This window comes from Coturnix japonica, chromosome 5, assembly GCF_054131305.1.
Source record: "Coturnix japonica strain WE chromosome 5, WE-NBRP24, whole genome shotgun sequence".
NCBI classification, from domain to species: Eukaryota; Metazoa; Chordata; class Aves; order Galliformes; family Phasianidae; genus Coturnix; species Coturnix japonica.
Window position 1 is genome coordinate 32,027,127 of NC_140667.1, and position 17,010 is coordinate 32,044,136.

Below are 17,010 nucleotides of genomic sequence, written 5' to 3' on the forward strand. Positions count from 1 at the left end.
GAAATAAATTTTAAAAAAGGATGTGGTATTTCTTTTCTCCTCACTTACTGCTAAATAGCATTTCTGTCCCTTTTGCACACATTTCACTTTGTCACAAAAGAGCATATAATGGGTGCTTTTTTGAAGATGAAAATATGAAAACTCAGTAATATAAAAAATCTAATCACAAATTTCAGCCAAACACAATCTACATCAACTTTATATACACAGAGATAATACAGATATTCAAGTTAAACACGTAGTATCATACTTCATGAACATAGAAGCTTTTCCTCAACTACAGCCTAGGAAAGCAGCAATAATTATGATGCTATTATTGAAACACTGCTGGCATTTTACACATTGACAGACCTTGTGTTAAAAACATAACTCATCACGTGAAGTGTAATGTAAGGGATAATTATCAAGAACATCAGATTTCATTAATCAGTACACAGTCACTGCAAAATTGATTAGGACAAACTTTATGTCTTCTAAGTCATTACACAAGAAGATAGAATTGAGGAATCAATATTTCAGTCTGCAATAGAGGAGTAAATGTAAAGTATATATGCAGAGATGCAGAGTGATATTCCATGTACATGGTACTCCACTCAAGAAAAAAAGCTATCATGAAACTATCCTGCACTTTAAGGAAGTTCAAGTTATATTTTAAGATATAATCTGCTTAGCATATAATGCAATTAAAGACAACTATAATTGTCAACAAATTACTATCAAATCTTTAAAGTTAATATTAAGCAAGCACATTCACACAAAATGTAAGCGCAGAAAACATAATGCCCTAACTGAAGTATAAGCAAATTAATATCTATATTTCATGCATATAGATAGTCTTAAATGTATTAAGCAACCAATTCAATGATTAAGAAGTTAAATATGAATACATGCTTGAAAACAGTTATAGCAAATATAAGTGGTGCGTAAAAACCTAAATATTCATGACATTTTTGTTTCAGTAATATTTACATGAAGTACATTGGCCTTGAAAGAAATCTATCATTAAAATGTTTTCACAAAACTAAACTGTGCCAAAGAAATGCTGGTCAAAACTTGAAGTATTCAGTTATATATACAGCTATTGATTTTCCAAAATTCAAAAAGAGAACATAAAAACAATTTTCAGTTCACCTAGGGGACTTTAGATAGAATTTTCATTTTAAAGTTTAAAAAATTTATTTAAACTTTGCAAGGAAATAATAATAACAAACAAAATGCTAATTCCTGATTAAATTACATATTTGAGATAGATTTATAATAACTCTGTAGAACCTTAGTACAGATACTACAGTTTTATGTATCGAAAACCTCAAGAGCATTTTGTTACCATTTTCATTATCTTTGCAAAACATATGTGACCTGTATTACACAATGATAAAAAAACAGCCCACTGTACATCAGCAATTGTTGCACATTTTCCATCAGTTCATTTATTTTAGATCGAAATTCCTTCTGAAAGCAATGAAACAGATGTGGCCAACTCCTCCAAAAGTATTATATTCCAGTCAATATAATTATTTGCCAATTAATTTTCATACAGGCACACTTATTCAGGTCATAACGACTCATAATCTATGGTCTTACTACACTGATTTTCTTAACTACAATAACGAACCAGTAACTTCCATAATAAGCTAAGTCCAAACTCTGTGCTTTGGATTTAATAGTTTTTCTTGCTCTTATTTCTTTCAGTCCTGAAAAGTAACATGGTTGCGAAACCATTCTAGCCTGTTTAACCAGTTTCACTTAATAAACAACACCAAATAAATGCCTTTTTGAATGCTGAAGAAATATCATTAAGACTAGAATTTTGTAAGAAAAAAATTTAGTAGTAATTAACCCGTATAAATACAATGAGTCTTAATTTAGTCCAAGGAATCATTTCATTTTATTCTACATCTGAGTCTTAAAAAGCACACTTGATTTTCAGAATGACAGGTATAAAGCCAACTAAAAAGACCAGAGCCTCTACAGAAATTTGATCAAGTCACTTCACGATGCCACCTGTCAGTTTAGTGGTTCTGTAGTACTTTAATAGACAAATATTCTGAAGTGGGGTGAACAAATACATTAGAAAGGGAGAACAGCTCTTTCAGTTAAACTACGATTGTCATTTAAACACATATGATTAGCATCTCATACTGTACTGTACCAGGCATATTATAAGAAAAGTTCTTTAGAAGTCAGCAAGGTACTGTACAAAAGCATACTATTCCCTTTCAGAAATTTCCATCTGTACCCTCTTCTTTCAACAAAAAAACTCTATATAGCACATCTCTTCACTGTGCAACAAATGGACAATGCCAAGACAGACACGTTACTTAATACATATCCTCTAAGGTTGAGGTCTACTGATGTTCAAGAAGAGTTTTTAAGACTTAAGCAGGCATTGAAAGAAAAAAAAGGCTAGAAAAATTGCAATTCTACACAATCCTTAGGTCAATTTCAAATACAAGAATGAATGATTGAATTGCAGGGTTTATAACATTAAATCAGAGTTCAGCTAAAGTTACTTGAATCTTACTCTTAGAATGGCCCCATTCTTTCATTGCAATCTACAGTAATGTGATACACACAGGACAGTTTATTTTTAAATGCAGCCTACAATTTAGTCCAATACTTATACATATTCATTAAGTCTGATCAATCTAATCAAAGCTGTCCTTGAAAGTATTCTCAAGGAAGACATTAAATCAGCATAAAAAAAACTATTTTAAGTTGCACAGTGGAAGGGAAAAAAAAAAGGTTACCACACACTGACACAATTCCTTCAACGCAATGAAAAAATATATTTCTAGAAATGCATTTTAAGTACTATAACCTTGCAAACTAATAATAGTGTACAAAAAAAATAAAGAAGAAAATATTAGCATTTTACCTAATATTCAGGTATAGATGCATTCTCCACAAAAACTGAAGTGTTTTACTTCTGAGACTTACAAATACCTTAACATGTGACTAACTAACACACTAATATTAGATTAACATGCTAAACATAAACCTAACCAACCAAAATACTTGAACATGAGAATTTTAATCAGTTACAGAAAATATTTTATATCATTTATGCCGAAGAATCATTTTCCCAGATTTATTACATAGCACGTTTTAACACAAAAGATTTAAAATAAGTTCACATAACACAGCTTTCTGAAGAGTTGCTGAGTTGTTGTATGTGATCAATAATTTCTAAATGAGAAAAATACTATTTAAGTATAACATATTTTTCACTTACACACAATATAATAAGATATTTAAAGTACACAGATCTAAGAATGCTTATAACTGAGTCCTCCACATACTCTCTTTGCATCGACAATTTCATACCTTAGCTTCACTGCTTATTTTAGCTTAATTTTGACCTCATAACTAGCTGCTCAAGTTCACATTAGGATTCTTTTTCCCTGTTCTTTCTTACTTTCTGAACAATTGAGAATCATGGCAGCACATACTAATGGAAACATACTTTCCTACACTCCAGCATAAGATGTTTAGAACTACAGCAGAAAAGAATGTTCAGAAAAAAGCACTCAATGAAAACCTATCCAGATATTTGGACTCCAACAGAGCTAGAATCAATGATTATTGTGAGTCCCTTCCAACTCAGAATAAGTGATTTGTGATTTCAATTTCATTGTTTTCAGTTTACTCTGTAACATTGGGAAAGTGGTATCAGCTCACAATTCATAATGTAAAGTATCTGTCCAGTTGCAATCTCTGACACTTATAACTTGTGACAATTAGAATTATTAACACATGCTGCAAGTTAAACACTGTAAAATTCTAAGAAAAGGAGGTAAGGTATAGAAAACTGTGATAACTAGAAACAACATTTTACATTTTTACAAGATAAAGGCGTATAAAGCAGTGAAACTGAAGAGGTCTGATCAGAAATAAAGAACTTAGTCCAATGACTTTGGAAGTATAGAACTTTTGAAATATATAAAAGAGCCTAGATATGACTCTAGTTACCTGTAAAGGAAAACAAGCATTTGAAGGTTTTACAAAGTTCGAATGCATGTAATCTAGAATCTTACAGGGTATGCAATTTGGTACCCAAATTACTAGTCTTGAAAATGAAGAGTAGGTTATACACAGTAACCAAAATTGAAAAGGAAGTGTCTGGAAAGAAAACTGATATGACCTTTAAACCAAATCATCCAATTTACAAGCACAGCATATGATTCACATATGAGCACGGTCAAGACAAGACATCCTAAGAACTGGAAAAAGGAAAAGTAGATGTCTGACTCTGCACAAGAAACAAAACACAGTAGTGATCAAATCCATGTGCAAGATAACTAGTATCAAGAAAATGAAGATTTTTAGAAAGTAAATGTTTGGCGCAAATACTAAAATGAGATGATGGCAGGCAAATAATGTAAGATGAGCCATTTTAAGACAAAGTTACAAATGGTTAACAGTTGCATTCCACCATGACTACAGAGCCTTACACTAATTAATTAATTGAAATGAGTAAGTCGTGTATAAGTGGATCAGAAAGTAGAAGTGGGAGAGAACAAGGGCAAGAAACAGTGGAGTCATACAGTTTTAACAAGAGGAAACTGCTAACTAATAGATCAACAGCTGAAATGCATAAGCTTCAAAGAAGAGGGAAAGACGAAGTCAATATTGCCATTCAGTAGGCACTCAACAGCATACAGGACTGCTTCATACAAAATGCATTAAAAATGCGGAAGAATACAGTCATCATTTCCCAAGTAATTTTTTAAATATATATATATAAAAGCAAAAATTTCTATTTTGCAAATAAAAGAAATAAATGCAGCAATATCTTCCATTTGACATCACGTGCATGAATTGGCAGAGTTCATCACGTGGTTATGGTTTTTCCACGCTCATCTTAATTTCTGAATCATCTATAAATGACAACTACCTGAAGAAGAAAACAGCAGGATAAAACAGTCCAATAAGTGAAGGTTATTCTTCAAACTACGTGAGCATTTTTCAAAATCAGCAATGGTAATCTAGTCTTAATGTTTCATATTTTGCTACTTTTTACCAAATTACATTGCTATTATACCTCAAATATATAAGTTTTGACAGACACTGCTGATCTTAAATTATCTTTTCTGTATGGAAAAAAAATCTTTCAGACTCTCATCTAAACTTATAGATGAAGAAAGAAAGAAATACTTTCCTTTAAGTTATAAACAAAATTTGATAAGCAAGAGTAATTTAGATCCAGTTAAAATGCTCAGGCAAAACAAAATAAGAAAAAAAAAAGTTATCATATAATGTTAAGTAAAATTGATGTAATAAGTGAATAGCCTTTCCCTCTTCTCCCCCTTCAATTTTCACATAGGCATAGCTTTTCTATTCCCCACTAATCAATTCACTTAACTGATACTTCCATTGTTGTCAGAAACATTCACAGGAGTGGAAGACTTGCTTTTGTTTGGGGAATTTCAAGTTAAACAGTGTAACACTGCTTTAAAGAAAACAAACAAACAGCAACAAAAAACTTATTAGAAAGGGGAAATATAATTATTACTAAATCCACAAGTTCTCACAAAAGAGTATGACAAAATATGCAGTACTACAAATTTTCATGCTAACGAGATGTGCTCTGTTAACAGTAATGAAAGCCTATTATATCTGCTACCTTTAACGTGGTTGTTGATATGAACAAAAGTGGCATAAAATGAAGAAATAAGGTTTAAAATTTTGAAAAACAGAATAAGAATGATGTAATATTAGAAGGAATTTCTCACAAGAATCCTGTGCTGAATTAGAGCAACTTTCCACCGATATGCCATTTCCTTCCTGTGCCACTCCACACTCCCTGAAAATATATAAAACGGAATGTGTTTTACAGTAGATGGAGTCATCTGTTCAATCACTTTCTAGGCTTTAAGATTCCTTAAAAGCAAACCAAGAAAATCCTTGCTTCACAAATATATATTTTTTTTTCTTTTTTTTTTTTTTCTTTTCTTTGATTCTTCTCTGTAGGAAGCATTACTGCAATTGGTACAGCACTGCACACAAACCTGATGCTGCCATATTATGGCCAGTGGTTGTCCTGGAACAATTTTTTGCAGGTGGCTCTTCAGTGCACCTTTCAGACACATCATGGTAAAGAACCATTTTCAAATCAGGAAATACCTTTTCAAAATAGGTTATTGTTCATTTCAGAAAGTTGTTGTTCAAGTAAAAGGCTAGCATAGAGAGTGTCTGCTTTTTATTGGACTGTATTCCAGGAAGCAACCTGCAAGAAACTGCAAAATATCTTCTCCTTACTCATATTAAAAAATTTAAAAATATATTTCCACAGAACATCCAGGAATGACTGACAGAAAATGTGCTTCAAAAATAGAACTAAGGCCCAAATTCAACATTTTAGTGCTTTTGTGTACCAATTTGGACTACAGAGACTTTAAGTATCAGTACCTTTACAGGATGGGAATTACAGCTGCCTGCCGCACTCTCCTTCCCAGCAGTATCAGCCAAAGCTCACATTTCCAGTCTGTGATATCTGGTAAAAAATTGAATGGAAGGCCATGTCACTGCTCTGAAAACTTCTGAAACTGAAGTGTCTGTTTTCTTTTGTTTTCATTTTTTTCCTGTTTTGTTGTTGTTTTTTTGTTTTGTTTTGTTTTTTTGTCTATGTGCTGACTTCAAGATCTCACACACTGTCTCTTCTCTCATAAATCAATCAGTCTAGAACTAGTTCAAGTTGTAAAAGAAGTTTTTGTCTAAAATGCATGGAGTACATTTTCTGCAGCACATTTTGAAAATCAGAAAAAACTGCAATGCTGTACTCAGTTCTCAAAGAAAAAAAAGAAAAAAAGAAATGCCGTCTTCTTAAAAAATACCTACAACATTCTTGCTAAAGAGAAATTGAGAACCTTAAACTTCCACTGGATTTGAACCATGTGACTACCACTAAAGCCTTTGGTTTACTAATCTTACTAACTGCTTATCTACTATAAAGGTGATGTAGAAGATTAATGTATTAAGGGAAACAAAGAGAACTGAAGAGAAATAAAAACAGTAGTTAAGATAGCTGCCATTGGAAAGACTTACAGGTAAAATTGGATTTTACAGTCCCATCAAAGAGGAAGTCCAAAGAAGTATCCCTAACGAAACATGGAAACAAATTACTGCACATTTTAGAATGGTGTCTGTAATTTTGAATTTTACATTATAACTACAAACTACATTTATCCTAAAGAAAAGCTATATTCATAAAGCTTTATCCGCATGCTTGGAAACCTTTTCTTTGGCAGCAGGGCTTTTGATTTTAGTTTCTTTTATTATGTAGGAATGGAATAAAATAATTCTTACTTCTAATAGAATTTTGCAGTAAGTAAATTACTGACTTTTCTTGTTTGGAAGTTAAGCTTTTACTTTAATGGAGGAAAGCTGTGTATACTAATGATTATGACACAAACAAATACTTAAGGGGAACAATACATGAGCTAGAGAATATTAAGATCAAGAATTTTCCTCCTAGAACTACTTATAATTCAACCAGATATGAAAAAGAAGCACAGGCTGCATTTTAGAATTAACATACCCAAATAACTTCCATGAAGACAATACAAGATGAGCTATACAGCAGAAATTGAAGTTTTTTGTTTTTTTTTTGAACACGTGTATATTTGTCCATTCTATAAATCTTTTCAAAAACAAAATCAGTAGCTATATCAGATGCATATTCAAATTTCTAAACTTGTAAAGACATGGCAACTGTCCAAGCATTGAATTTATATGAAGATGTTACTGCAGTAACTGCAATATAAATTGGACAAGTCAGGAGGCCAGGAAAATATTCAGAAAACTAATAATAGCTCTAACATCAAGAAAACTGATAGAAAAAGATGCAGATTTATTTATTTTTAGCAAAGCTCTTAGGTAAATGAAACATTTAAAAGAACAGCACAAATTCAATAGGCTTGGAATTTATTCATTTCCAGTAACAACTGTTCCATTTCTGAGAGCAAAGACAAAAACCTTCTCAAAGGTTTCCAATAAAAATGCACATTTACTTCAGTAAATTAGTCCACATAAACAATTTAAGCCAGGTAGAAGCACACGAATGTATGTGTTTGTTAGTTCTACAAATTCAGTAAATCAGTGGAAAGTTTACTTTCCCATTTCTGTTGTGGGAAAGGTTTGTTCTCTTGCTACTGTGCCCATGAAATCCATAGTTGGCTTCACCTCTTAGATTAGCTCAAGTTTGATAAACGCAGTAGTCAAGCTTAATGAAGTAAACCTTATAAGTAGGGTCGTTTTTAAGAATGTTTTAAAAGTATTTAAAAGTGTATGTCCAGGGTTGCAACATTTTTCTCATGTTTGTTCAATATTAAAATGGATGCATCTTGAAGTGAAAGTACACAGATCTTTCAGTAAACAAAATAAACATTTTAAAAAAGAATACAAATACCATACAACAGCTACTCCATTTACAAGAGGGGAATTAAGTCATTTGTATGTATTTGTCATTATTTCCAATTAAATTAACTGGAAATTACAAGATAGAATGTCCTTTACCAGTTATGTATCCTACACCCTATCAGAATTTCAGAGTATGAGATAGTTCATATTATGTCATGGCACATATGAGAAACCTAAGATATTTAAAGTAATGCAAGTAACTTCATTTTTCTTTAAAAAGACTGGCTTTGAAGAAGTAAACAGTTCATTATTTTTGTAATTGGCATCAGGTATTTGAGAACAGATGACTGTTCTCACCTTATTAATGTTTACCTAAAGTGAAGGAAAATATCTGAAGATTAGTAAAGATGCACAGTATTTTCATTATGTTGCTCTTGCTCCTAAATTTTTCATTTTAAGGAATGCTTTGGAGTTGTTTCAACTCAAGCATGTAGTATTTAGGAAAAAAGTATGCATGCTTACAGAAGTTCTACCTCAATATAAAAGGTAAATATTACACTGCTAATTTTAATGGTATTTCATTTTGTCTTAAACATTGAAATTTACAACAATAATCCAACATCTGGAAAAAAAAAACCAAAAAAACTAAGAATACAGAAAAACAAGAAAAACATACAGTCCATAAAGAAAAGAAGAACCACATCAAGAAAGGACACTTATGCAGCATTTCCTGCTTAACTACTAAAACTGAGACAAAAACTGCTTTGTTACTAAATTAAATCATCCAGATATTACAATTAAGTATCGCTAAATTAGACAGTTTCTTTAACAGCTTTGAAGAGCAAAAGCCTGTAGAGCTTGTAGAGCACATGTAAGTTTTTAAAGAACTGTCAATGGTTTAAAAAGAAAAAAAAAGTAAAACCAAAAAAAAAACCAAACAACTAGCCTGTTATACCAGAATCTAAGACATATACAGCATGTTGAGTTGTAATCTGCCTGAGATAACAGACCCTACTGACTTGACAATAATTTATGTAAAACTGTAGTTTTATCTTACCACTCTAGTATAACAAGACATTCCCATTAATATATAGCAAGATGTGTAACTAGGCATATCAAATTGTTGCAAAAATGTGCTTTTATAGACATTAATAGTAACTTGTGCTTTAGTCCAGCCTAGCCTTGAACACTTCCAGGGCGTTCACTACCTCCCTGTGCAACCTGTTCCAGTGTCTCACCATCCTCACAGTAAAGAATTCCTCCCTGATATCTAGTTTAAATCTCTCTTCTTCCTGTTTTACATATTTATAAACACTAATGAGATTACCTTTCACTTCCTCCAAGCTAAACAGACCCAGCTCCCTCAACCTTTCCTCATAAGTGAGGAAAGTGCTCCACTCCCTAATCCATCTTTGTGGCCCTGTGCTGGACTCTCTCAATATGCTATTTAAAGAAAATGTAAACTGGCAGTATCAGATTTTTGTGTTACATATTGCTTAGCATAGGGTGACTTAGTCTTTGTGTATTTTTATTTACAAGCTTTCTGAAAATATATCATACTTAAAACAGAAGGCTTAGAGAGTTCTTGCACTTCTATGATAGTCTGTTAGCCACAGGAAATAAGGAGAAACTATGAACCACTGACCACAGTAAACTAGTCCAATATTCTGTTAAAAGCAAACTTGGACTGGTGAGAAAATCTTATTGCAGTTCAGGTTTAAATAGATCATCCTGCTAACACTTCTCAAACTTCATTACATACTATTTTAAATATGCTATCTAAAATAATCTGTCGAAACTGAAAAGCAGTTTTTAATTGGTATACCTTGATTTCAGAGTTTTCCAACTACCAAAATTTCATATTCAAGAACTAAATCCAACATCTCAAAAGCTGAAGCACCAAATAACCATTTGCTTATTTTAGACTGATCACTCACACAGCCACTTCCAACTAGATTCAAGGACATTGTTAAAGTAGACTGCAGAAAATCAGAATACCATTAAACATTAATACCTGTCAAGAAAAGTATAGCATTCTTCCTGTGTCAACACCACAAAGCACAGGTAATATGACAGAATGAATCACAGATGGACAACTAATTGTTTCTAGCAATGACAATTGCAATCTTGTTACAGAAGCTATTAAAGGAAACTAGAATTGATAATTAAATACAATATTACAACTCTCTGAAGGACAACCTTATCAATATGAATTAATTCAGGAAATAAAAATGTTGCTCTTTGAATCTTTTCATTTGTAATCAGCAACACCTGATTTTAAAATTCTATGCAAAAAATAAATCTGTAAAGGAGATTTATTCAACTCTGAACTAATTTATGAGGAAATTATAATACTAAATTTTAACCATACAAGTTTTTGAAGGCACGGATATCTTATTAGTTGACATACTTCCGGTGTATAAAAGACAGAGGTGCTTTAATATATCAATAGTTAAGTGTTCTAGGGTGTCTTATAACCAAAACTAATACTTGGCTTACAGTATGTTGTGTTCTTTATGGAAATTGAAATTGTACATAAAACCTTTCCTCCATGAACTATGTAATATGTAACATATAGGCACCATTAGGAATGCGAACGTATATGGCAAAGAAGCTTTTATCAGGCCTACTGATGAACAGGAAATCAAAGTTCATATGCCACCAGGCTTGAGATAATTCTTACTCAGACCATTCTGGAGACATACATTAACCAGCTGTCCTACAAAAATATGACTAAATACTATGTTACCGAGTTATCAAGTATCTCCACACATCTTTCACCCTTCAAAATACAAGCAATAAAGTACTTCCAAAACAAGACAGAATTGTAAGCTGTCAAGATAACAGGGTTTAATTAGATAAAACCATTCTCTGTTCTAAAAAAAAAAAAAGTCATCTATTTTTGTAATTTTTTATTTTTTTTTTTTGCACTGCAAATAATAAATCTCTAGGCTGAGAAAGACAAAAAACATTTATTCAGAAGCAAATGAAATTCCATCTCTAAGTTCAAATCACACCCTATATGGATTGCTAAAACAAACAAACAAACAAAAAAAACCCATCACATTTGATCACTAAAGTTCACAAAATCTGGGCAGGATCCCATTGGTTAATCAGTAGAAAATGCAATTTTTCAAAAAAAAAAATTACCGGATGGCCTACCATCCAGTACTGCAGAGAGAATTTCAAGCTAGTTATCTCTTTGTAGTATTATTTCCAACAAATAGCTGACTAAGTGTGGGAAACGAACTGAAGCCTTATTAAGCAAAACAGATTTCACTCACTACATATCAAAGACTCAGTATTAAAATAAAACAGACTGGAAGCAGAACAACTATTTTCATATATTCATATTCTGATGAAAAGAAACAGAAGAAAGCTTAAGTATTTGGTTTTGTTTTTCCTCCTATAATTGAGCAAAAGGCACACAGTAACTCCACAGAGAAGAGCTGCAATGTTGATCACCAAATCAGCTGCCTATAAACAAAAGGCAAAGCAGTCACAAAACTTCAGAGTTCATTCTCAAATAACACCAAGAAATAGTTGTGTATCCAGTGTAATATTCATGTAACATTAGATAACTGCAGAAAGAATCGTGGCCAACAACAAAAATCACAGAATGAAAATTAGAATCATCTTAACAGTACAGAGAATTCTGGTGGAGTAGAACAAGTGCAGTCTAATAGCTTAGCATAGATAATAATAGGTTTAGCAATTTTAAAGTCAAGTCTCAAAAATTCTACCTAGCCATGTTTCACTACCATCTCAACACCCAGCATCATTTCTTTGCTACACTGCTGTGTAAGAGAAGGCTATTCCAACTGACATCTGCATTTCTGTAAATACCACTGCAAACACTGAGGTAATCTCACAGAATCACACACACAGAATCACACAGAATTACCCGGGTTGGAAGGGACCTCAAGGATCATGTAGTTCCAACCCCCCTGCCTAGCAGGGCTACCAAACATACACCTTTACTAGATCAGGTTGCCCAGGGCCCCGTTCAACCTGGCCTTGAACACCTCCAAGGACGGGGCATCCACAACCTCACTGGGCAGCCTGTTCCAGGACCTAACCACTCTTCTAGTAAAGAACTTTCCCCTAACATCCAACCTAAATCTTCCCTCCTTCAACTTAAAACCATTTCCCCTAGTCCTGCTATTATCAGCCCTTTCGAAGAGTTTACTCCCTTCCTGGGAGTAAGTTCCCTTCAGGTATTGAAAGGCTGCAATGAGGTCACCCCGCAACCTTCTCTTCTCCAGGCTGAACAAACCCAACTCCCTCAGCCTGTCCTCATAGGGGAGGTGCTCCAGCCCCCTGATCATCTTTGTGGCCCTCCTCTGGACCCTTTCCAACAGCTCCATGTCTTTTTTGTACTGAGGGCTCCACACCTGGACACAGTACTCCAGACGGGGCCTCACAAGAGCAGAGTAGAGAGGGACGATCACCTCCCTATCCCTGCTGACCACCCCTCTCCTGATGGAGCCCAGGATCCCATTTGCTTTCCGGGCTGCCAGAGCGCACTGCTGGCTCATGTTAAGTTTCTCATCTATCAGGACCCCTAGGTCTTTTTCTGCCGAGCTGCTCTCAAGGACAACTCCTCCCAGCCTGTACAGGTGCCTGGGGTTCTTCCGGCCCAAGTGCAAAACCTTGCACTTTGCCGTGTTGAACCTCATTAGGTTCACCCGAGCCCAGCTTTCCAGCCTGTCAAGGTCCCTCTGAATGGCATCCGTTCCCTCCACCGTATCGACTGCACCACTCAGCTTGGTGTCATCAGCAAACTTGCTGAGGGTGCACTCCATTCCCTCATCGATGTCGTTAATAAAGATGTTAAAGAGCACCGGTCCCAAGACAGACCCTTGAGGGACACCGCACGTTACTGGCCTCCACCTGGACATAGAGCCATTGACCACCACCCTGGTGCGTGGTCTGCGGCCTTTCAACCAATTGCTTATCCATCTAGTTGTCCACCCATCAAATCCACCTCCCTCCAATTTGGAGATGAGGATGTGATGGGGGACCATGTCAAAGGCCTTGCTCAGGTCCAGGTAAATGACATCGGTCGCCTTCCCTTCATCCACCAACGCCGTCACTCCATCATAGAAGGCCACAAGATTAGTTAAGCATGACCTTCCCCTGGTGAAGCCATGCTGGCTGTCTCGGATCACATGCTCGTTCTTTATGTGATCAAGCATGTTGTCCAGGAGGATCTGTTCCATAATCTTCCCAGGCACAGAGGTGAGACTCACCGGCCTGTAGTTACCCGGGTCCTCCCTGCTCCCCTTCTTGTAAATGGGAGTGACGTGACCCTTCCTCCAATCATCCGGGACCTCACCTGACAGCCATGACTTCTCAAATATGATGGAGAGCGGCTCAGCAACCACCTCAGCCAGCTCCTTCAGGACCCTGGGATGCACGCCATCTGGCCCCATAGACTTATACTCATTCAGTCTAAGGAGGCACTCTCGGACTTGCTCTACCCTTACAGTGGAGAGGGATCTAACTCAAAATGCATGATAACTCCTAAAACATGATAGCCACCTAAAGCAGGTATGTTCCCTAAAAGCCAAAAATGTTGAACAGGAAAATGATCTGAAGATCATAATGCTAACATTCAATTATCAGTTAACTTTCCCCAAAAAGAGAAACACTGAGTATATTAACTAGACTTTTATTACATTTTGCTACAGCAGTTAACAGCACATCCATCAGTACACAGCTATCAAGTTGAAATGAATTCTCAATTATCACTGGCCAAGACAAGGTGACATACAAATTCAACATTCCAAAAACTTAATTCACCAAAGCAGGATAGCTAAGTTAGGACACCTTCAGACCTCTTTAACTACTCCAAAGTACTTGAGCATGAATCTATTCAGCATTTGTAGGGTAACATATGGAAATATTGTCACAGTAAAGTTTGACTTTACTCTGAAATGCAACTTAAAAATGGATCCATTATTAAGAAAAAGATGCAGATTTGATGCTGTAAGTTTTTATCAATTGCAGGTACAGAGATACAAAATTTATACTGAATGGATTCAGAAGTTAAACTTTTGAGTTTTGTGAATTTAATTTCACAGAAGAATCCTCCGAGTCTGATTCACTGATATTTTCTCTTGGAGCCAAAGAATCCTTGTTTTTAAACAACATACTAAAAAGAAAAGAGATAAATCTAAGTTTGAAAGTATCAAGAATTAAAGTTTGGTTTCTTCACATAAAATCTTATGTCTAATCCAAAACAAATATAGTTCTCATTAGAGATTTTGCAAACCTGTAACTCTGCTGAGTGGAACAACAGTGAAGAGACTGTTATTCTATTAAGACTAGAGAGACTGTTATATCCTATTAACTTGTTATTCCTCTCTGCCATAGGACTTCATGATTCAGATTATAAACCCCATTTTGCTTCTCCTTAAGCAAATTAATAAAAACAAGCCCTTGAAATCATCCCAGTCCATATTATATATACAATTATATAATACTACTCAGTAAAATTGCCTTGTTTTCATTTGGTGTTTGGAAAGAACAAAGTAAGAAGGAAAAATGAGACTGTCTCATCTGGAAGCATATTTTTCTATGATTATCACCTGCTGATCACGTGAACACAGGGGAGTTGTCAACCACAGTTACAGTACTGTTACAGAATCTACATACGTTGACAAGCACATCTTCCTTAACAGCTTGAAGTTATCAGAATGAAAGAGCATTTGAACACTGGATACAGCCATCCCTATGGATACTGCTAGCCTTAAACTTTGTTGGAAAGTACTCTGACCTTTCCATCAAGCAAAATGGAACAGATAATTAAATCTATGTACCAATACTGTATCAACTTCTACAGTGAAAGCCAGAACTCCAAGAAGAAACTAAGCCACTAGACTTCTGTATGCCATAGAAGTAGTGAATTCATGTACCTGCCTATCACCCTTCGGAGAACTGTCTTTTTTTGATCCTAAGGAAGCTCTGATATCAGCAGAGAATTTTGAATATTTAAAATAGAATGATACAGAAGTATAAATGTAATAGAAACATGGGAGATTCTGTACTAATGGAAACATACACATATTAAACACTACAGATCAATTATTGACATTTCTTGTTATCTTAAAAACTTTAGTTCAATTTAACTACAAATCCTGTTCAGCAGCTCCTCCGGTCAAGCAAAGTACTGCAATACTTTAACCACCACACTTGCTGCTAACTCTGGAAAGCTCCTAACTGAACTTAAAGAATCTACATAGACTATACAGACTGGTTTGTAAAGACATGCATTCAAGGAGCTGTGGAAGAAAGAGGCATAGAAAAGAGGGCTGCTCTATGCAGTCATCAGCACCTTCTTCCTCTTTCTTGAGAGATATTCAGAAATTATATTGCAAAGATTTACTGTAGAAGTTCTGCTGTATCTGAGACCTTCATCACCTTGACTAGGAGGAGGTATAGATCTTCCTGGGAGTAGGAAGTCCCTACAGAGGGATCTGGACAGACTGGACTGCTGGACAGTGGCCAATGGGGTCAAGTTCAAACAAGATTAAGTGCTGGGTCCTGCACATTGTTCACAACAACCTCATAAGCATTACAAGCTTGGGGCAGAGTGGTTGAAAGACTGTGTGGAAGAAATGGACCTGGGGGTGTTGGTCACTGCTTGGCTGAACATAAGCCATCAGTGTGCCCAAGAAGGCCAATGGCATCCTGGCTTGAATTGGAAATTGTGCTGCCAGCAGAAGCAAGGAAGTGATGGTCCCCACGTACTCAGTTCTAGTAAGGCTGCATGTTGAGTACTATGTTGTTTTGTGACCCCCAGTACAAGAAAGACACTCAGGCCCGAGAGCGTGTCCAGGACAAGGGCAACAAAGCTGATTAGGGATCTGGAGCACATGTCTTACAATGAAGCAGCTGAGGGAAATGGGACTGTTTAATCTGGAGAAGAGGGTTGGGGGAACCTTACAGCTCTCTACTACTACTTGAAAGGAGGTTGTGGTGAAGTGAGGGTCAGCCTCTTCTTCCAGATAACTAGCAATTGAACTCAAGGGAATGGCCTCAAGTTGTTCCAGGGGAGGTTCAGGCTCAATATATGCAAAAACAACTCTGAAAGAGCAGTCAGGTTCTGGAGACAGCTGTCCAGGGAGATGATGAAGTCACTGTCCCCTGGAAGTGTTCAAGAAACATATGTTATACATAAAGGACATGGTTTGGGGGAAAATATTGGTGGTAGGTGGACAACTGGACTAGATAATCTTGGTGATTCTATGATTCTATCCATCAAAACCTAATAAAACAGTAAGACTTACTGAATATAATTAGCAATAGACTAAAAATATAACATTTTTATTGCCAAAAGGACTTTTCTTCTTAATTCTCTGCCCGTAAAAGGAAAAAAACAGTTCAGTTTTCCTATTCTATGCAGTTTAACAGTTCAGCAGTTCTGAAAGTCTCCACAGGGACCCTCTTAATGGACCTACCTTCCACTCACTTTACAGCAACTGCTGCAAAAGATCAAAATTTTTAACCTAATTATTCAAGTTGTGAGATTACGATATAGCAAGAGGATGTTGCTGCCATAATGCTCTTAGCTTGGATACAGTTTATTCTGCAAAACTGAAGTTCAAACTATAGCTACAAGCATATACAAAAACTAAGATCTGT

The 17,010-nt window shown here is 35.2% G+C and overlaps 1 protein-coding gene across 6 annotated transcripts in view; it reads right to left on the reverse strand.

Moving 5' to 3' along the window:
- NOVA1 (NOVA alternative splicing regulator 1) overlaps window positions 1-17,010 on the reverse strand; it is a 123,514-nt gene that overhangs the window by 66,557 nt on the left and 39,947 nt on the right. Inside the window, exons 1-3 of one of the 6 annotated variants that reach the window (XM_085550421.1) lie at window positions 7,048-7,101; window positions 6,412-6,496; window positions 5,736-5,806 (exon numbers count right to left, since the gene is read on the reverse strand). The exons of 4 other annotated variants lie outside the window; for them this stretch is intronic. The gene's annotated coding sequence lies outside the window, so the exon portion shown is untranslated. Of the gene's footprint in view, window positions 1-5,735; window positions 5,807-6,411; window positions 6,497-7,047; window positions 7,102-17,010 lie in introns of those variants that run through there. One more of the 6 variants, XM_032445172.2, reaches the window with a different exon arrangement.